General features: G+C 38.4%; 1 long non-coding RNA gene across 1 annotated transcript in view; it reads right to left on the bottom strand.

Annotated features, from left to right (window-relative positions):
- The window catches only part of LOC135208943 (uncharacterized), a 36,223-nt gene extending 27,346 nt beyond the window's left edge, over positions 1-8,877 (bottom strand). The window contains exon 1 of the long non-coding RNA XR_010313249.1: positions 8,796-8,877. This is a non-coding gene — a long non-coding RNA (uncharacterized LOC135208943). The remainder of the gene's footprint in view (positions 1-8,795) is intronic.
- Positions 8,878-19,724: the final 10,847 nt, after the last annotated feature.

The raw sequence follows: 19,724 nt of genomic DNA, 5'->3' as shown, positions 1-19,724 counted from the left end.
AAAAAAAACTATAGATTTAGTGAAAATAGGTGGTTTTTATAGGAATCATTTTGCCCATGAAAAAAGGTACTATTCTGGTCTTAACAGTAGTTTCTTCGAATACCGTATGGTTGGGTATCGTGACTGGCAAACTGCTGCTGGATTTGAATGCAGATGGAAATTATAGTAATTGCTATTTTCACAGCTGATAAGAGCCCTAGACATTTTATACAGAAATTCAAAATTCAGATTCAATGTAAGTTGTAAAGATTTAACTTGCATTGGTGCCATCTATAGTTAACTTAAACCATTACTGCCAGTTAAATGAAGCAAGAATTAAAGGGTAACTAAAAAAAAAAAGTCCAGAAGCCCATGGTTAAACCACTATAATGTTACACAGGAAATTATCGATTCTGACCATTTTCTACATATAAACACAAGCGGGCGATAGGATTATGTGAAGCTAAGTGAAAGCGGAGTCCATCTATTGGTAATTATATGAAAACCAACAATCAACTCCCCCATCCTCCTCTGATTCCTGGTCCTGTATTAAAAAGTCAGTGTCTTACTTATGAAAGCTCTCTTCTTTTTTTTTAGGTAAATATTGAAGGGAATATAGTAAAATTTAATAATATGAATGAGATATTATAAAGCTTTTCTTGGGAAATTCAAGCACTACGGGTTTTACAGTATCGATTCTGGCAACACATCAAATGATGGCACGACGAAGGAGGACGAGAATAACAAACATCTTGAGAGGAAAATTTTTTTTACCAATAACACTACCAAATGAAATTGAATTTAATCGGAGGTAAAAATATATTCAAATATTTCGTCAGCGCTGTTCCCACTTCAATTGTTATTTTCACATTGATTGTATGGGTGGCTATTCTGGCCGTCAAAGGCCAGCAGAGTTTGAATGCAGAGGAATTTGCATATTTAAACAAAAAAATTGTCCAAAGTTATATGATGACCTTCAGTTTCAGGCATTTTCATTATGGATTTAGCAATCGTGACCATATCGATATAAGTATAGCAAAACTAAAACTTCAGTTTGCCCAATTTTATTCAATTCTAAAATTTGTATCGAAAATAATTATCCGTTCATTAAAAACCTTCGTGGCTATCTGAGGCGAAGTCGCATTCGTGTATGGTCGCTATCCTGATAGCAAAGACGTGTGAATAGATCAACAGCATTCCCCCGTTGGGTTAATTTGACAAATACGCGTGACGATCACATTCCACTGTCAAGTTATGGTTTTAACATTCACCAATTTGTTACCTCATTCCCTTATGAGGTATTCCTGTTATACCATTCTACAACTGTTATACTGCTTCGAGTCCCCAACGGCGCTGAAATGGGAACTGACAGTAAAAGGGTTGATAGGTGTAAGAGGAGGAAAACCTCGCAGTTGCACTATGAAACAATTGTTTAAGGGTGGAAAGTAAGATGGAAGGAAGAGAATATGAAAGGTAAAACAATAAAGGGAACGAAAGGGGTTTCAGCTAGGGGCCGAAGGCACGCTGCAAAGAACCTTAAGTGATGCCCACAGTGCACCGCATGGCAACTTGGCAACTGAGGTTTTGGCGATGGCTTCCTCCGTTTGATTAGAATGTTATAAGTTATCCTTACTTTACCCTGTTAGAAGGTTATAAGTTATCCTACTATACCCTGTAGGAGTTAACAGGATTCCACAAATTACCTGATAACACTGCCATATGAAGGTTATCTTGATGGAATGTCTCCCTCTCTAAAATATGAAGATATATCTCTAAATTATGAACCCAGTAGGGGGTTAGCGCCGTTAGTGCATCTCGTGCGGTGCACTGCAGGCATTATTTAAGATTCTTTGCATCGTGCCTTCGGTCCCTAGCTGTAACTCCTTTCATTTCTTTTACTGTACTTCTTTTCAAATTCTCTTCCATCTTGCTTTCCACCCTTTCCTAACAATTGTTTCAAACAGCGAGGTTCTCCTCCTGTTGCACCTTTCAAACCTGTTACTGTCAATTTCCCTCTATGTCTATGTCTATGTCTGACGGTTTATCAAGTATCCTTGCTTTCTCTATTAAGCGTTCAGACGGGATTTCCAAATCACTTATATTATAGTTAAAAATTTAAAAGTCTATGTAATGTAAAGCGGGTTAATTGCATTTGTCTCAGTGTTATAGCTGAGTGAAAATAAATGGGTTTTCAATAGCTTTTTGAACTGAAAGATATTTCCAGCACACTTAACTGATGCCGGAAGTTGATTATACAATCTAGGAGCGCAGTGCTTAAAAGTTCTCGTACCAAGAGTGGTCGTTGCACAAGGCTCATCAAGTCTGAAATCATCACGGGAAAGGCGTGTATGAACACCAGGCCCTACTACGTATCTTTTCAGGCAACCTTTAAGATACAATGGCTCTCCCGTGTTAATAGCTTGATATGTTAAGACGCAAAGTTTAAAAATAATCCTTGCTTTGACTGGTAACCAGTGTAATTTAATTAAGGTTGGAGTAATATGTTCTCGCGGGGATATACCAACAATTGGTCTAGCAGCTCTATTCAAAATCATTTGAAGTTTCTTAAGACGATAATTAGGTAAATTGTAATACAACGAGTTACAATAGTCTACTCTGCTAACTACCAAACTATTAATTAGCAGCTTAGTGGCATCTTCGTTAAGATATTTTCTAATGGATGCGATATTCCTCAGATGATAATTTGCGGTCCTAACCACATTGTTAATATGTTCATCAAATGTCAAAGAACCATCAACTACTACCCCGAGATCTCTGACTTTATCAGTTAACAAAATATTTTCCTTATTGATGGAGATGCTATTAACGTTATCAAACCTTCTTAAGTTATATTTAGTGCCAATTAGAATACATTCAGTTTTATTTTCATTTAGTTTCAGCTTTTTCTTTTGCATCCATTTCGAAACATCTGCCATAAGTCTATCAATAACAGCTTGATCTTCAATAATGTCATCTACTATTAAATAGAACTGGGTGTCATCAGCAAAAAATTTACATTGAACGCCATGTAATTTAAATATCCAAGACAACTCGATTGTATAAATACTAAAAAGAACCGGGCCAAGTACGCTTCCTTGTGAAACACCCGTGGTGAGCTTTCTACTTCCAGAATATCTATCTTTAACCTTCACCTTGAAAGATCTATTCGATAAATAGTTATTAAACCATTTAAGAGCATCCCCATCGATCCCAATAGCAGTCATATCCTCTATTAACACTTCATGAACCACTGTATCAAAAGCAGCGCTAAGATCTAGGAGAATAAGCAAGCTACATTTACCGTCATCGGAGAAACCTAACAAATCATTAATTACGGCGCAAAGAGCTGTTTCAGTAGAATGGAATTTCCGATAAGCCGACTGATCTTCAGGAATAGCTCCAATTACTTTCAAGTGCTGACTGAGTTGATCTAAAACGGAAGTCTCGATCATTTTTGACAAAAAAGACAAGTTAGAAATTGGTCTGTAAGATTTCAATTCTTGACGATCAAGGGATCCTTTAAGAGATGGTTTAATGATAGCAACTTTTTCAGAGGACGGGACTAAGCTCTTAGTAATACTCAAGTTGACTATTCGAAGCTGCAATTGCAATAACCTATCTATGTTCGGGGCGTCGATGACCTCATTTATTGGAAAAGGATCGTTACTGCAATAGGAGCGGCCAGAACTAATGAACATAGTTTTGTAAGCATCGAGTGAAATTGGCCTAAACTGCAAAAACTTTGAGAAAGGAAAATCAGGAAAGTAAGGATAGGGGCAAGAAACATCAGTTGTGAAGTTACAAAGTAAACAGGCAACCTTTGACTCAAAGAATTCAGCAAATTCATTTGCCAATTCAAGCTCAGACCTCCCGTCTGGTAAAACATGCCTCTTAATTTTCCCTAAAAGTTCATCGAACACAGAATACAGCCTTTTGATATTGGACCCAACCTCAGTTACTTTTTCATTATAATATGTCTTCTTTACATCTCTTAATAATCTATTTACCTCATTCCTAGCTTCCACATATAACATTCGATTTCTCTTTGTTTTATGCTTATGCCAACGTGACTCTGCCAACCTCCGTTTTTTCCTAGCTTCCCTAATTGCAGCATTGAACCATGGGGAGCTGTCTTTTATGACAATATCTTTCTCTACCACAGGGCACATTTTATCATATTCTTTGGAAAATACAGAAAAATACAAAGCAACAAGACAGACCACACATTCACCTACAGAAATATTTCTGCTACTATTTAAGTCAGTACATCCACAGGGTTCATTATATTTTTCTTCAGTAACAGTAACACCCACATCTATTAGTACAGTACAGTCTAATAACCGTTTGTTCCTAAATGTTATTTTAGTCTTAAGTTTACTTGGTAATAAGACTGAAATATCAAACATAATAAGCTTGTGGTAAAAAGAGATAGAAGAATCTGGCTCCACTATCAAATTCATAAAGTAATTATCACCCGTAAAGCAAAACACAGCATCCAAAATATGATCTGACCTAGAGGTAAATACATTCACCTTATTAACAAAATTCATATTGTTCATTATATCAATAAACTTCTTTACATTTGTATCTCTATAATCCTCTAACCACAAATTAAAATCTCCACATATATATACATTACATTTTTCATTTTCAAAACAATCCAAGAATACAGAAAAGTCTTCTAAAAACGTAGCCTTGCTTAGCTGCGGAGGACGATATACTACTAAAAATAAAAACTGTACATTATAGGCCTTAAACTCCAAGGCTAAATACTCAAAACTCACAAACGCTCCAACAACCCTAATTCTAACGTTTGTAACTGTTTTGGATAAAACAATGCCAACCCCACCTCCCTGACCAAAATTACGTGGTGTGTGAAAAAGTTTATGAGTGTCCGGCAATAGTTCATTAATTTTCAAATTATCAGTAGCACTTAGCCATGTTTCTGTTATAGCGGACACATCTATTCCTTGTTTACAGATTAATTCTCTTAATTCTGTTGTCTTGTTGCGTACTGACTGCGCATTCAGTAAGGCACATTTTATTCTTCTATTACTGGAATCCATGATCAGTCTGTTGGGCAATTCGCTTCCTCTCAGCAACATTCGATGGACAATTCTAGTCAAAAACAGCATGTTGATTATCGGAGAGGTTCATTCGCACACAATGATGACATTTCAAACTTTCAGACTGACAATGCCTTGTCTCATGATCAGTTCCGTTACAACGTCCACATATCCGAGATCCATTCGAAGCCTTGACTCTACATTTGGACTCAAAATGACCATATCCTTGACAGTAGTTACATATTATAACATGATAACTATCCCATACCTTATGTCGACCAAAGTTGGTGAAAAGTATATCTCCATTTTCGTATATCCTGCGTCTAATGATAGGTGTACATTTAAAAGTATAATTATACGATTTACCATCTTTAGCTTCTCTAGTTGATACTAGTTTCATATCATCTGGACTTACATTAATACCTTGAAATATGTTATTCTTCTTCAAAATCGCAGGCAAGACGTCACCCATCTGTTCTTGATTACTAACATTGGCAACGGTGATTTTAGGCGACATCTTCTGAAGTACAGTTGAACATAATTTATGGTCATCAGCTGTCTGGTCCAGAGTTCGTTTAGCATTTTCTCTTGTTTTCTTGTCTGGAAAGTCAACGACCAGTGAACCTTTTTTCGTAGGCTTTACGTTACTAATTTGAATATTCCCAAGGACTTTTGTTAATACACCTTTCTTCTCTTCCATTGTGGTAGCTTCATTCTCATCTTCATCAGCAATCAAAATCAAATTTCTCTCTTTCACCACGTCAGAATAACTTGGTTTCAAATCCTTTACAGGTAGCTCACCAGTAACCCCCAGCCTAAGAAATTGATTTTCCGTCTTCAGTTCAATTATTTGTTTTTCTAATGAAGCAAACATATCTCTTGCCATTAATTCTAACGTTTCCATTTTTCGGCCAAGCTCATTCAAGGTAACTGACTCCGAAAAATTGGGCTCACATCTTCTACAGTAGAATTTAAGACCCTTACATCCAATAGAAATTGACTTCTCTACCTTTCTGTAGTCTTCCATAGATATTCCCTCACATTTCCGATGTACTTTCCTGTTACATGAAGAGCAGTCCAGTTGGTTATCATCGTTTTGACGATCGCAATAACAAGATGCCATTTCACAAGAAAACTCTAAAACTTCACTTTCAAATCATAGCAAGGCTCTGTTAGTTGGTAGAAATTATGACGTAACAATGACATATCCGTGACGTCACTAAGGAAAATCTGCTCGGGGGCCGTTTGAGAATGCGCATCAAGTCAACTAGGCCCTAATACACTAAGTTAGAACGCACTTTCACAGCACTATTTATGTCACTAAGTGGATTAGGCACATGCTACACATATTCATGAACGAATACAGACAGCTTAAACAGCAGTTTAAGGGCAAGGTACTCTAAAACGGGCCCAACTAATGAAGAGGATCTGGTTTACGTTCCTGTCAAGAGCTTCTTCCTCTAAGCGCTGAATGACCTCATAGATCAGAGTGCTTGGTCTTTGGCCTAAATTCTATATTCAATTAAATTAAAATCTAAAATTTACAAAGACTATATTGAGGAACGTCAATTTTCGGACCGAAAGTGATGGGGTCAAAAAATTGACTTTGTAGACGGACATTTCGACCCATGAGATTTTCAGTGTTTCACTAAGTACGAGCTCACCTCCCTACAAACACACACACACACACACAACACACACACACACACACACACACACACCAAGTAGACCTGTAGTGGCGGTAGTACTAGTAGCTTTAGTCACTTCTCCTAAGGGACACTTCTGCTTAAAAAATTAAAGAATTTTACAAACTAAGAAACTAACGCACGGAAGAAGCCAGTTTCGTTCGATAAAAACAACTCTACTCTGTTGTACAAGATTTTCGTGTGTCTAATCTGCACACAACGTTAAAGAAATGTCTGCTGCTTAAACATTATATTATATAGGCGACTAGAAGATTCTAGTTCAACAAAAATTCAAGAATGTCGCTACATACATCCAATTGTTAACATGACTTTCTGATAACACTGAGATAAGAGTAAGTCATCTATTTTGGTCATTCAGCGTCTGTAGTGGAATGAAAAATAACTTGATTAATGACTTGCAAATGAATGTGATGATAACCTACAGGGAATGAAGTAAAAACCATATTTCATTATAAGAAGAAATAATCTAAATTATGCACCGTATTCGTTAGCTTAAATTAACTCTTTTAATTAAAAAACCATGTTTATGTTAAAATCCTTACATTACCTCCTTGCGGGAGTGGTAATAAGGTTTGGTAAGTAACGCTCGTAACTTCTCCTTTGCTTGCAATGGTTATTTTCACATCGACTGTATCTACAGACTTCTCCCGTAAGGTAAACAACATTCCTTCACTCCCAAGTGTTTACTGACGTGAAAGTTGTGTAACGGTTGGGGGAATCGCGTCCACAGGCGTTGCTATCTTACAATAAATATTATATAAAAAAAGTTGGTATGAACTGACATCCATTTCGAAAATCTTGACAACTATATAAAAACACTGTTTGTTTTTAATAAAAATAGCATTTCTAGATAAACGTTTATCACTGCCAACACAAGGTAAAGAGAGGAGGATCTTTTTCCAGTTATCCGTTCTATCTGGTCAACAACAACAACAACATGAATACATGAATACATGGATACGGCACCAGCGTTCAACGACGGAAAAGCACGCGTGAATTTTTAGCAAGGAAAAACCAATATCATAGGGTACATAATTCATAAGCATAACCCAAATACATTTCAGGTTTATCAAACCTAAAATTACCGCGGTCAGTTTTTTAGGGCCAAAGCTCCCAAACCTCCACTGAACAGGAAATCAGAGCCAGAGAGCCACACACAAACAGTGTCATTTTATTTTGCCAAAGGCATAATATTCCGCACTGAACGGTTACAAAACAAAATAACTACTGAATTGCCCCAGGGCTCTTATACTAATGAAAATCTTTGGTATGCTGTCACAATCCATTTGAAAGGCAACACCATACATCAGAATCGCCTGAGCCCTGCATATAAAGCCTTCCTGAACACTAGCAATTTTATGCGTATCCTAGGCAAACTGTGCAATATACCATTACCAAATAACCGTATCACAAAACCCAAGTTCAAAAGTTATGCTCCCACGACCTTTCGAATCAATCTAAAACCTTTGTATAATTGTTACACCTGACCAGTTAGTTTTCTCCTATATTCCTTATTGCGAACTTTATGTAGGATCTAAACGTTACCAAAGCTGCAGTTCAAATCTTAATTTTTGTTTTCGGTAAATGTACCTAGTTTCACCTCGATAGAACCTTATTCATAGAACAAGCTGAATTCACTAATTCTGTAACCTTTAGAACAGGTTTACCAAATAGGATACCGGAAAATGTTCGTCAGGAACCGTTGAAACTGAGAAACCTACAAAAAAAAAAAAAGTTTAAGCTCTTATGTACTCTTACCAGTTCTAAATATTATGCTTATAAATCCTAAATAGTGTCTAAAAAACAAAAACGCACATTTTCCTTCAACATGCAAGCACCCTGGATATTATCATTTTAAGCCAGTTGGCCAAATACCTTGAGTGTTCGTAGTGAAACGTCAAGAAAAAATATCATTCCAGGAAAACAAAAAAGTCTAAGGTCCTATGTAAATCACAGAGAGGGAAATTTCTTACAAGTCCTAGATATTGTCTTCATTCTGAAACCTCCTATGAAAACTGGAGACCGGCAGAAGCCAAAAGTCTACCTTTGCAAGATATCACACGTCTCGAGATCTCAGTGACGTCTTATCATTGTCGCTGTTCAACAGAAACTACATATCTCTTGACTCGACTCCTGTTCTTTGAAGCTTTCAGCCAATCAGGAGCTGCCATGACGAGAGTTTCCCGAAACACGTCATCAGCGATTTGTAAAAGATCCTCCCATTGGCTGGAAGAAAAGCCAGAAAAAATCGGTATAAATTTGTCTCGTCATCAATGCTTTATGAAGGATCCTCCCATTGGCTGGAAGAGAAACAAAAAACGATCGCTATCAATTTCTCTCTCGCTGCGCATAAACTGTCTACCATCAAAAAGAGCAAAATACGCTCCATGCGTTTATGAATATATATAACGCATGATAAAAGTTATTCTATAAACGGAATTTTATGTGACGAACAGATGAATTACAGTAAAAAAATATTGGCAGTTTTAAAACAATTTTGGGAAATCAACTGGCAACGGAAATTGGAGGAACTTTTAACTTTAATGATCGGAAAAAGCGAAATATAGAGAATATGATAATTTGATTGTGGACAGGAAAATGTAAATATTACGACTAGCCAGAGCTAAAGAGGCTGTTGCTCCTTGCAATGTGCAACTTGATTTGCCGAATTGTGACTGTATGAGGCCCTCGTCATCATGTCACAAGCCCCGTCGAGAGGTAGTGCTGTCAGTGCACACCATGCGGTGCATGTAGCCATTACTTAAGGTTCTTTATCGCGTGCCTTCGTCCCCTAGCTGTAATCCCTTTCGTTCCTTTTACCGTACCTCTTCATATTCGCGTTCTTCCATCCTACCTGCCACCTTCCCCTAACAATTGATTCATAGTGCAACTGCGGTGTTTTCCTCTTGTTAAACCTTTTAACCCTTTTACTGCTCATCTTCGTTTCAGCTCTGAATGACCTCATGGGTCCCATTGCTAGGCCTCTGGCCTAAATTCTGTATTCAATTCAATTCACGATGTCAAACACAGGTAAAGATTCATTTGTGGTGATGAATCTGGGTAAAGTTAGCGAATAGCAAAAAGTGACACCGTTATAATAATATCCTCAATATTTAAGCAAATTTACCGTAGAAAACGAAGAACCAGCCCCCCCCTTTTTTTTGCGAGTGTACAGAAGCAAAATACACACCGAGGAATATACAGTTTTCAGGCTTTCAGCAACACACGACTCGTGACAAATTCCCAATTTTAGCTGTGACAATGATAACTTATTATTATTATTATTATTATTATTATTATTATTATTATTATTATTATTATTATTATCATTATTATTATTATTATTATTATTATTGCCAAAGATACGACCGCCCAGTTGGAAAACCAGATTAAAATGAGCTATACACTTCAAACGAAGGCACTACCTTTGTAATTTGAGATTTAACTAGTACCGATTTATTATCTTCCACTTCTAATGAAGCACGGATAAGTCATTATGATTTAAATGGACAACGCAAGTGTAAAAGATAGTGAAATCATAATTGACTTCTAATGAAGTCTAAATTAATTTCACCTGAAAAATGAGTAAATCACCACTAATGACGAGAGAGCGAATGATTTCGGCGTTCTCATACAATTTCTCAAGTATCACCCTCATGGAATAACATTTAAAATATTTAAAAACTTTTAGAATATTTAAAAAACATTTCCAATATTAAAACAGCATTTAAAATTTTAAAACAACATTTAGAATATTATAATAATATTTAAAATATTAAAATCACATTTAAAATAATAAAATATAATTTAAACTATTTGCCGACTAAGGTATATGCATCAAAATTTAGGTTTGAATTACCCAATTACCGGTGGTTTAATGACTTTAGCCATGGTCCAGTCCCAGGCGACCACTTGGTCGCTAAACGCAGTATTGACCGTTTCGACTTAGGCTTTATTTCATCTGAACACTTCGTGATTCTAAAACTGAGACCATCTATCGACATTTATAAGTGCAACATATTTTGACACTGTGTCATACAAAAGTAATACCGATATACGGTAACGTTTATTATAGTTACTAGGAAATTACTCAGCATTATCATTAAATGCATCAACTTCATCGAGGCTTTCAACTTACTTTGAATTGTGGAAAGTAGTCTAAAGAGACGATAAAACATCATATGAAAATTCTGACTTCAGCAAAGATGAGTGGAAACTAAAAATGAAATAAAAGACACGCCTCCTCTTTCCAAGACTGTAAGCTTTGGTATTGTGACTGACCGACTACAGCCAAATCTGAGCTGTATTTACTATTATTTTCACAGATTATGATAAATAAACATTTATTGTTTGTTTGTCGTTTTTACGTTACATAGAACTAGTAGTTATTCAACAACGGGACCAACGGCTTTGCGTGACTTCCGAATCACGCCGAGAGTGAACTTCTATCACCAGAAATACGCATCTCTAAACACTTCAATGGAATGCCTCAGAATCGAACTCGCAGCCATCGAGGTGGCAGGTCAAGACCATACCGATCACGCCACTGAGGCGCTTAAACAGCTATTGCCTACAGCCGCTATGACGGAGGCAGCTCATTACCAGCATACTGCATTCATGTAGAAATAGTGAATTCAGATTCGATTCAGTTATTTTTCGTAACTTGCATAGATACTGCCCATGAAATGTAGCGATGAATGAAATTGGACCGTCAAGTTTCCATGTCCAGAAGAGAAGGAAAAAATATAAACGATTAAATTACTGCTCATGAAGACCTTAGATATACTGCCAGTATTAAGCAGAAAGTTGTAGACTTAAGCAATGTTCACAGAAATCACGATTGATTTCTGATCGACAGATTTGTACTGAAGTGATCGAGTCAAAAGTGAACGGCTCATAGACGGTCATTTGACTTACGAGATATTCTTAATACTATTATTAACAATGCGAGAACTCATTCAATATATTCCCCCCCCCCCCTTACCCACAACCCCAAACCAAACACATTACGCGAATGGTGGAAGTACTAATAATTGTAGCTTTCTTCTCCAAATATCTGAAGGCAAAAGAAAATTAATAACTAAATGCTCGGAACTTTCTTCGGCGCAATCGAGTTTTCTGTACAGCGTATAAATGCTGCATGAAACTTTCAGACGTGGCATATGAGATAGCCATTGCCCGGCGGTGACCTCTCTTTTTGCCACCTATAGCTGGTGCCAGATGCAAGATCATAGCTACCTTTAACCTTCAATAAAATATTAAAAAACCTATTGAGGCTACAGAGTTGAAATTTGATATATTTGATGATTGGAGGGTGGATGATCAACTTACCATTTTGTAGCCCTCTGGCCTCCGCAGTTTTTAAGATTTGAGGGCGGACAGAGTGAGTGCAGACAGACAGACAATTGGCAAAAAAAAAACATATGTGCACACACACATACACATGGGGTGTAAAAAACTGACCTAAGTACACAACTGTCGTGTGTTATCCAAACAACAGCTTCAAGATATAGTGGCTATTTACATCGCCATTCTGAAGGGTACCGGGTTCCGTACATAATTACACCATTAAATGATTTTAGTTTAGCAAAGATTCGGCAGTGTCACAAGAATGGATTCTATTCAAATTCTTAATGACACTGTAGAAAAAGTGTAATCTAAAAAACAGTTTCAGAACTATCATTCAGTGAAAATTCTTCCAGTATGCAAAATTCTTTCAATATTCTCTTGTTCGTACTGGTAAAATGTTTGGTGGGCGTTCTCCATTTTTAATTTTACTTGCATTGGCTGTTTATTCGAGGACTGTGACTACAGTCTTGCCCCCTCAGGGCAAACGACATCCGTTCATAAATGATAGGTTTGCCGACGTGGAAGCTATGTACTACATGGCTGGGGGAGTTTGTGTACACAACCGCTGAAATCTATACAGCAATTTAGGGAGGAGGTTTAGTTGAAGTAGTCTGTGATGGCTATAAGATGGCATTCAAACCTACTATAAATTTCTTAAAAGAAAGTGTGGTGGTGAATTGTTAATCTCAGCTTTTTCCGCTTAGAGACAGGAGGGCTTAGTGACAAGCGCTTGATTCCTCGAAGAGTGCTGAAATGAAAAAAACAATCAGAATTGGTGACCATGCGGCTGATGACCTTTCAGAGATCATATGATTGGGTCCAGCGCGCTTGGTTAGTATGGCATTTCCGAATGGCATGTTCGTATGTGTGTGTTCGTAGCGTGTGGTGTATGGGGCCTAACAATGCAAGATACCAAAGAAGAGGGGACACTCTTTGATTACCTGTGTCGTGGTATAGAACACACATTTGGAGAGGGTTCGAGGACACACCCATCACAAGGTAGAGGAACATAAGACTTTGGAAAAGTTACCTTTTGAAAAGAGAAAGAGAAGTGTAGTGTAGTGTGTACACGTTCATTTTAATTATCTTTCACATGCTGGAGTGATATAATAAATATATCTCTTTATTTCAGATGGGTTCATGGCATCATATAAAAGAATGGGTTCTCTAAAGACTTTGACCATTTAAATGGCGTAATTAAGACAGTGAGATTTAGGGGAAGTGTTTACTTAATCAAGTTCAGGAAGGAGAATGACAGTTTACAGTTTTTCTTGAGGGTCAGACTTTATTCTTTTTACTCCATTTTATATTCTTTTTGTTCCATTTAATGTTTAGCTAATTTGGGAAATAAAAAGTATATTTTTGTATCTACGAGGATTCATTAGCCCAGTTTGCATTTTAGCTCATGCAGAAGGATAATTAGCAACGAGAGGTAAGGGAGTTACGTGTTTGTTTAATTTGTTTAAACGTGTGTCATTTAGTCCTAAAAGCTCGGTAAGACATTATCACCAGGTTTATGGACCTCGGCGGTGCTGTCTACCCTACCCCACTATCCCCTACCTACCCCGGCCCCACCCGGGATGGACAAACAGGTTTGCAGTTGAAGGGTGGATGTTTCCCTACCCTCCCATTCCCCTACCTACCTCGCGCCCCAACCCGGGACAGACAAACCATATTCTAGGGGCTAGGTGGCTGTGTCATGTCTTCCCTAATGTTACAAGGGGAAGGAAAAACAAGTTCAGATGCACTCAGGTTTTATTATTTATTTATCTAATTATTCATTTATTTATTTATTATTATTATTTTTTTTTTTTTGCTCTATCAGTCCTCTAATTCGACTGGGTGGTATTTATAGTGTGGGGTTCCGGGTTGCATCCTGCGTCCTTAGGGTTCCATCACTTTTCTTACTCTTCTGCATGAGTCCTGGAGCTACTTCAGCCTCTAGTTTTTCCAGATTCCTTTTCAGGGATCTTAGGATCGTGCCTAGTGTTCCTATGATTATGGGTACAATTTCCACTAGCATATCCCATATCCTTCTTATTTCTATTTTCAGGTCTTGATACTTATCCATTTTTCCCCTTATTATTATTATTTTTTTTTTTTTTTTTGCTCTATCACAGTCCTCCAATTCGACTGGGTGGTATTTATAGTGTGGGGTTCCAGGTTGCATCCTGCCTCCTTAGGAGTCCATCACTCTCCTTACTATGTGTGCCGTTTCTAGGATCACACTCTTCTGCATGAGTCCTGGAGCTACTTCAGCCTCTAGTTTTTCTAGATTCCTTTTCAGGGATCTTGGGATCGCGCCTAGTGCTCCTATGATTATGGGTACGATTTCCACTGGCATATCCCGTATCCTCCTTATTTCTATTTTCAGATCTTGATACTTATCCATTTTTTCCCTCTCTTTCTCTTCAACTCTGGTGTCCCATGGTATTGCGACATCAATGAGTGATACTTTCTTCTTGACTTTGTCAATCAATGTCACGTCTGGTCTGTTTGCACGTATCACCCTATCCGTCCTGATACCATAGTCCCGGAGGATCTTTGCGTGATCGTTTTCTATCACTCCCTCAGGTTGGTGCTCGTACCACTTATTACTGCAAGGTAGCTGATGTTTCTTGCACAGGCTCCAGTGGAGGGCTTTTGCCACTGAATCCTGCCTCTTTTTGTACTGGTTCTGTGCAAGTGCCGGGCATTCGCTTGCTATGTGGTTTATGGTTTCATTTTTCGTATTGCACTTCCTACATATGGGAGAGATGTTATTTCCGTCTATCGTTCTTTGAACATATCTGGTTCTTAGGGCCTGATCTTGTGCCGCTGTTATCATTCCTTCAGTTTCCTTCTTTAGCTCTCCCCTCTGTAGCCATTGCCATGTGTCATCGCTGGCTAGTTCTTTAGTCTGTCTCATGTATTGTCTGTGCATTGGTTTATTGTGCCAGTCCTCTGTTCTGTCTGTCATTCTCCTGATTCTGTATATTTCTGGGTCTTCGTCTACTTTTATTAGTCCTTCTTCCCATGCACTCTTTAGCCACTTGTCTTCACTGGTTTTCAGATATTGCCCCAGTGCTCTGTGTTCGATGTTGACGCAGTCCTCTATACATAGTAGTCCTCTCCCTCCTTTCTTTCGTGTTATGTATAGTCTGTCCGTATTTGCTCTTGGGTGTAGTGCTTTGTGTATTGTCATATGTTTCCTGGTTTTCTGATCTATGCTGCGGAGTTCTGCCTTCGTCCATTCCACTATTCCTGCGCTGTATCTGATTACTGGCACTGCCCATGTGTTTATGGCTTTTATCATATTTCCGGCGTTGAGTTTTGACTTGAGTATCGCCTTGAGTCTCTGCATATATTCTTTCCTGATCGTGTCCTTCATCTCTTGGTGTTTTATATCCCCTCCTTCCATTATTCCCAGGTATTTGTATCCTGTCTCATCTATGTGTTTGATGTTGCTCCCATCTGGTAGCTTTATCCCTTCAGTTCTCGTTACTTTGCCCTTTTGTATGTTGACTTAGGCGCATTTTTCTATTCCAAACTCCATCCTGATGTCCCAAGATACAATCCTTACAGTATGGATTAGGGTATCTATTTCCTTGATGCTCTTACCATACAGCTTGATGTCGTCCATGAACATCAGATGGTTGATTCTGTTGCCTCTTTTCTTGAGTTGGTACCCGGCATCCATCTTCTGTAGTACTTTTGTCATGGGAATCATGGCTACTACGAAGAGTAGTGGGGACAGTGAGTCGCCCTGGAAGATCCCTCTCCTGATATTAACCTCTGCTAGTCTTATTACAGAGCTTGTAAGTATTGTATTCCAGTTGCGCATTGTATTTTTGAGGAAGCTGATGGTGTTTTCCTCTGCCCCATATATTTTCAGGCATTCTATTAGCCATGTGTGTGGTATCATGTCGAAGGCTTTCTTATAGTCTATCCATGCCATGCTTAGGTTGGTTTTCCTTCTCCTACTGTTCTTCATTACCATTTTGTCTATCAGGAGCTGGTCTTTTATGCCCCTACACTTCCTTCTGCAGCCTTTCTGTTGATGGGGGATGGTGTTTGTCTCCTCTAGGTAGTTGTATAGCCTTTCACTGATGATACCTGTTAGTAACTTCCACATTATTGGTAGGCAGGTGATAGGCCTGTAGTTACTGGCTATATTTCCCTTACTCTTGTCTTTTTGTACTAAGGATGTTCTTCCTGTGGTCATCCATTTTGGTGCATGGTGATTTGAGATACAATGCTGGAGTTGTTCTGCTATTCGTGGGTGTAGGGCCTTGAAGTTTTTGAGCCAGTATCCATGGACTTCATCGGACCTGGGGCTTTCCAGTTTGGCATTTTCTTTAGTTGGTGTCTGACTGTGTCTGTCGTGATCTCTGTGAATCTTTGTTTTATTCTCCCTGTTTCTTCTTCCTTGACTTCCTGGAGCCATGTTGCATGTTTGTTGTGTGATACTGGATTGCTCCATATGTTTTCCCAGAGTCTCTTACTTGGTTCGGCTTCAGGAATTTCTTGGTGGTTGTCTTCCCCTCTTAGTTGGCTGTATAGTCTTTTCTGGTTGGTTCCGAATAGTTTGTTCTGTTGGTATCCCTTATTCCTGTTCGTGTACCGTTGGATCTTGTGTGCTTTGGCCTTAAGCCTCTGTTTTACATCTTCTATTGTGTTGTTTAGTCCCCTCTCTTGTACTTTGTATTTTCGTTGAGTTCCTCCTGTTTTCTTGCTTCTTAGCCTTTTTTCTGCTATCTCTTTCAGTTTACTCAAGTCAGATCTCATCACCATGATTTGCTTTTCCAGGCGCCTTTTCCAAGGAGGTTGCTGTTTGGTTTCTGTTGGGTTGGTTGTGCTGGTGGTGTTGGTGTTCGAATCCCCATCAGTTCTGCTACTAATCTTGCTCCTGCATATGTCAAGTTATTTGTTTCTGTGATACTGGTGGTGTGTATTATGCCCATTATTTCATTGACCTCACTTGTTTTCTCCCTTAATTTCTTGGTGTTGTAGGCTTTCATGGAGGGGATCTTTGTTCTCTCTGTATCTGGCTCCATCCATTGTCTAATCTTTTCTACCCTTCCGTCCTCTCTGTTACTTCGTCGGTGTTTCTTCGTGTGTCGTTGTTTGATACCTCATCCTCCCTGTCGTCTTCTGTGGCATCGTCTCTCAGTTCGTCTTCGTGTAATTTGTTGTCGTGTGACATTTCCCTTTCCAGTTCTTCTCTTTCTGTTGGGGAGAGCCAGTTCTTTTTCTTTATGTTTCTTACTTGGTCTGCCAGCCTCTGCTCTGTTTGGGGGGTGTTATTCCTCTCATTCCAGATGTTGACCAATCTTCTTCTATATCCTCTCTCCGTCGGGTTGCTTCTGATGTAGCATCTCCATATTTCCTTATTTTCTTCTCTTGTCCATTTCTTCCTTTTTTCTTCTGTAGCTCCAATCTCAGGCTGTTGATTACTGTCGTGGTGATCAGTTGCTGGATGACGACCTCCAAGTACCTGACCGTCTTCCCCTTCAATTGGGTTGAATACCTGGTTGCCGGACGAAGCTCCTCTGTTGCCAGAGGTTCCATTTACGTCGTTGTCGTTTATTCCTTCATTTCTTTCCATCATTGCTGAGTTTTGCTATTTAACCCATAGCTGGACCCTACCCCATCAGGGATAGGTACTCATTTACAGCTGAGTAGACTGTGGAAATTATGGTAAAGATCCTTTCCCAAGGAATCAACGCCGAGGAGAGCGGTCACCCATCCAACGACTGACCAGCCCCAATGTTGCTTAACTTGACTTAAGTCCATTGACGACCTATTATTATTATTATTATTATTATTATTATTATTATTATTATTATTATTATTATTATTATTATTCATAGATACAAGACTAAATGGCCATCAGTTTGCGAATCTTTCACTACTGAGAATATCGAAACGTGATAAATCACGCAATTTGCGTGCATCTAAATTCATCATCAATTACTAATGTATATATATATATATATATATATATATATATATATATATAATGTATAATATATATATATATATATATATATTATATATATATATATATATATATATATATAATCTAGGAAATAACGTTTTCAGAAAAGCTTAAAAAATGGCCAATTGGGTTTTATTAGCATCAAACATTTTTAGTATGAATACACCGCATCTAACAATTTTACGTTACCTTAACACAATTTAAAAAACTAAACGCCGCTTAAAACACTACTACTCTTTATCGGATGCAAGTGACCTTGTAAAAGAACTGAGATTTGAGGGAAAATAATTGACATTTAACGTATTTTTAGTTTAGATTTCAATTTTCTCGTCATAAACCAAATATAGTTCATTAGTGACATAAAAGTTAATGAGCACCTACTCTTGGTTGAAATAATGAAATTGTTTTTCACAACAAATACTTGACGTTAATGTCATGTAAAATACAACTCGGTCCCCACTCACGCGGCCCCCGAGTCGTATGTTGCCCACGCATGGCCTAGCACAGATCTTTCCAACATGACCTAGCACACAGATTTTTCGAAAAGCAAAAGCGATTCTCACCACGAATGCCCTACAGCGCGTGCACGGCGGTCGTGCATGGAACGTGCCAACGCTGAGCTTCCGATCGTCAGGTACACGTCGCTTAAACCTGTTGCAATTGCGATTTATGTTAATTTAAATTCTCCAAAGAGGATGCTTGGCGGTCGTGCATGTGGCATCGCTATTATTGGGATAACCGATACTCGGTTTTTTTCAATCTGTCCACCCGCCTGTGGTGTTTGCGTATGGTAACACTGCGTCCCGGGATTTAGATAGTTACATTCGGCTTACACTCATCAATAATAATAATATCCTATTACGAATATTTTACGGTGTAATTCGCATACAGTAAATTATTAAAACACTTTTCAGTTGCAAATGTACACCCAGAAGTTCTTTTATTAACCTAAAACTTGCACATAGCGTAACTATTTAAAGCCTGGGACGCAGTGTTACCATGTGCGACCACCACAGGCGGATGGACAGATGGTAAAAACAGCCCCATTTTCAATTTATCCTTAATGTCCAAAAAGCTAGATAATTTTAATATATAATTTAGGCCAAAGGCCAAGCACTTGGACCTATGAAACGGAATTTGGGAGTAAAGTTTTTGAAAGGTGTAACAGGAGGAAAACCTCGTATATGCACTTAAATCAATTGTTAGGAGAGGGTGGAAAGTAAGATGGTTTGTTTGTTTGTTTGTATGGTGTTTTTACGTTGCATGGAACCAGTGGTTATTCAGCAACGGGACCAACGGCTTTATGTGACTTCTGAACCACGTCGAGAGTGAACATCTTTCACCAGAAATACACATCTCTCGCCCCTCAGTGGAATGCCCGAGAATCAAACTCGCGGCCACCGAAGTGGAGGGCCAAGACCATACCGATCACGCCACTGAGGCGCTTGAAAGTAAGATGGAAGAAAGAGAATATGAAACGAGGTACAGTAAAAGGAACGAAAGGGGTTGCAGCTAGGGGCCGAAGGCGCGCAACAGGGAACTTTAAATAATGCCTACAGTTCATTGCATGAGGTGCACTGACGGAACTACTGCTCTACGGGGATAAGAAATAATAGAGAATGGGATATTTTACTCCAAGCTGAT

This window comes from Macrobrachium nipponense, chromosome 37, assembly GCF_015104395.2.
Source record: "Macrobrachium nipponense isolate FS-2020 chromosome 37, ASM1510439v2, whole genome shotgun sequence".
Taxonomy (NCBI): Eukaryota; Metazoa; Arthropoda; class Malacostraca; order Decapoda; family Palaemonidae; genus Macrobrachium; species Macrobrachium nipponense.
The sequence above is the reverse complement of the archived record's forward strand: the minus strand, read 5'-3'. Positions and strand labels throughout refer to the sequence as shown.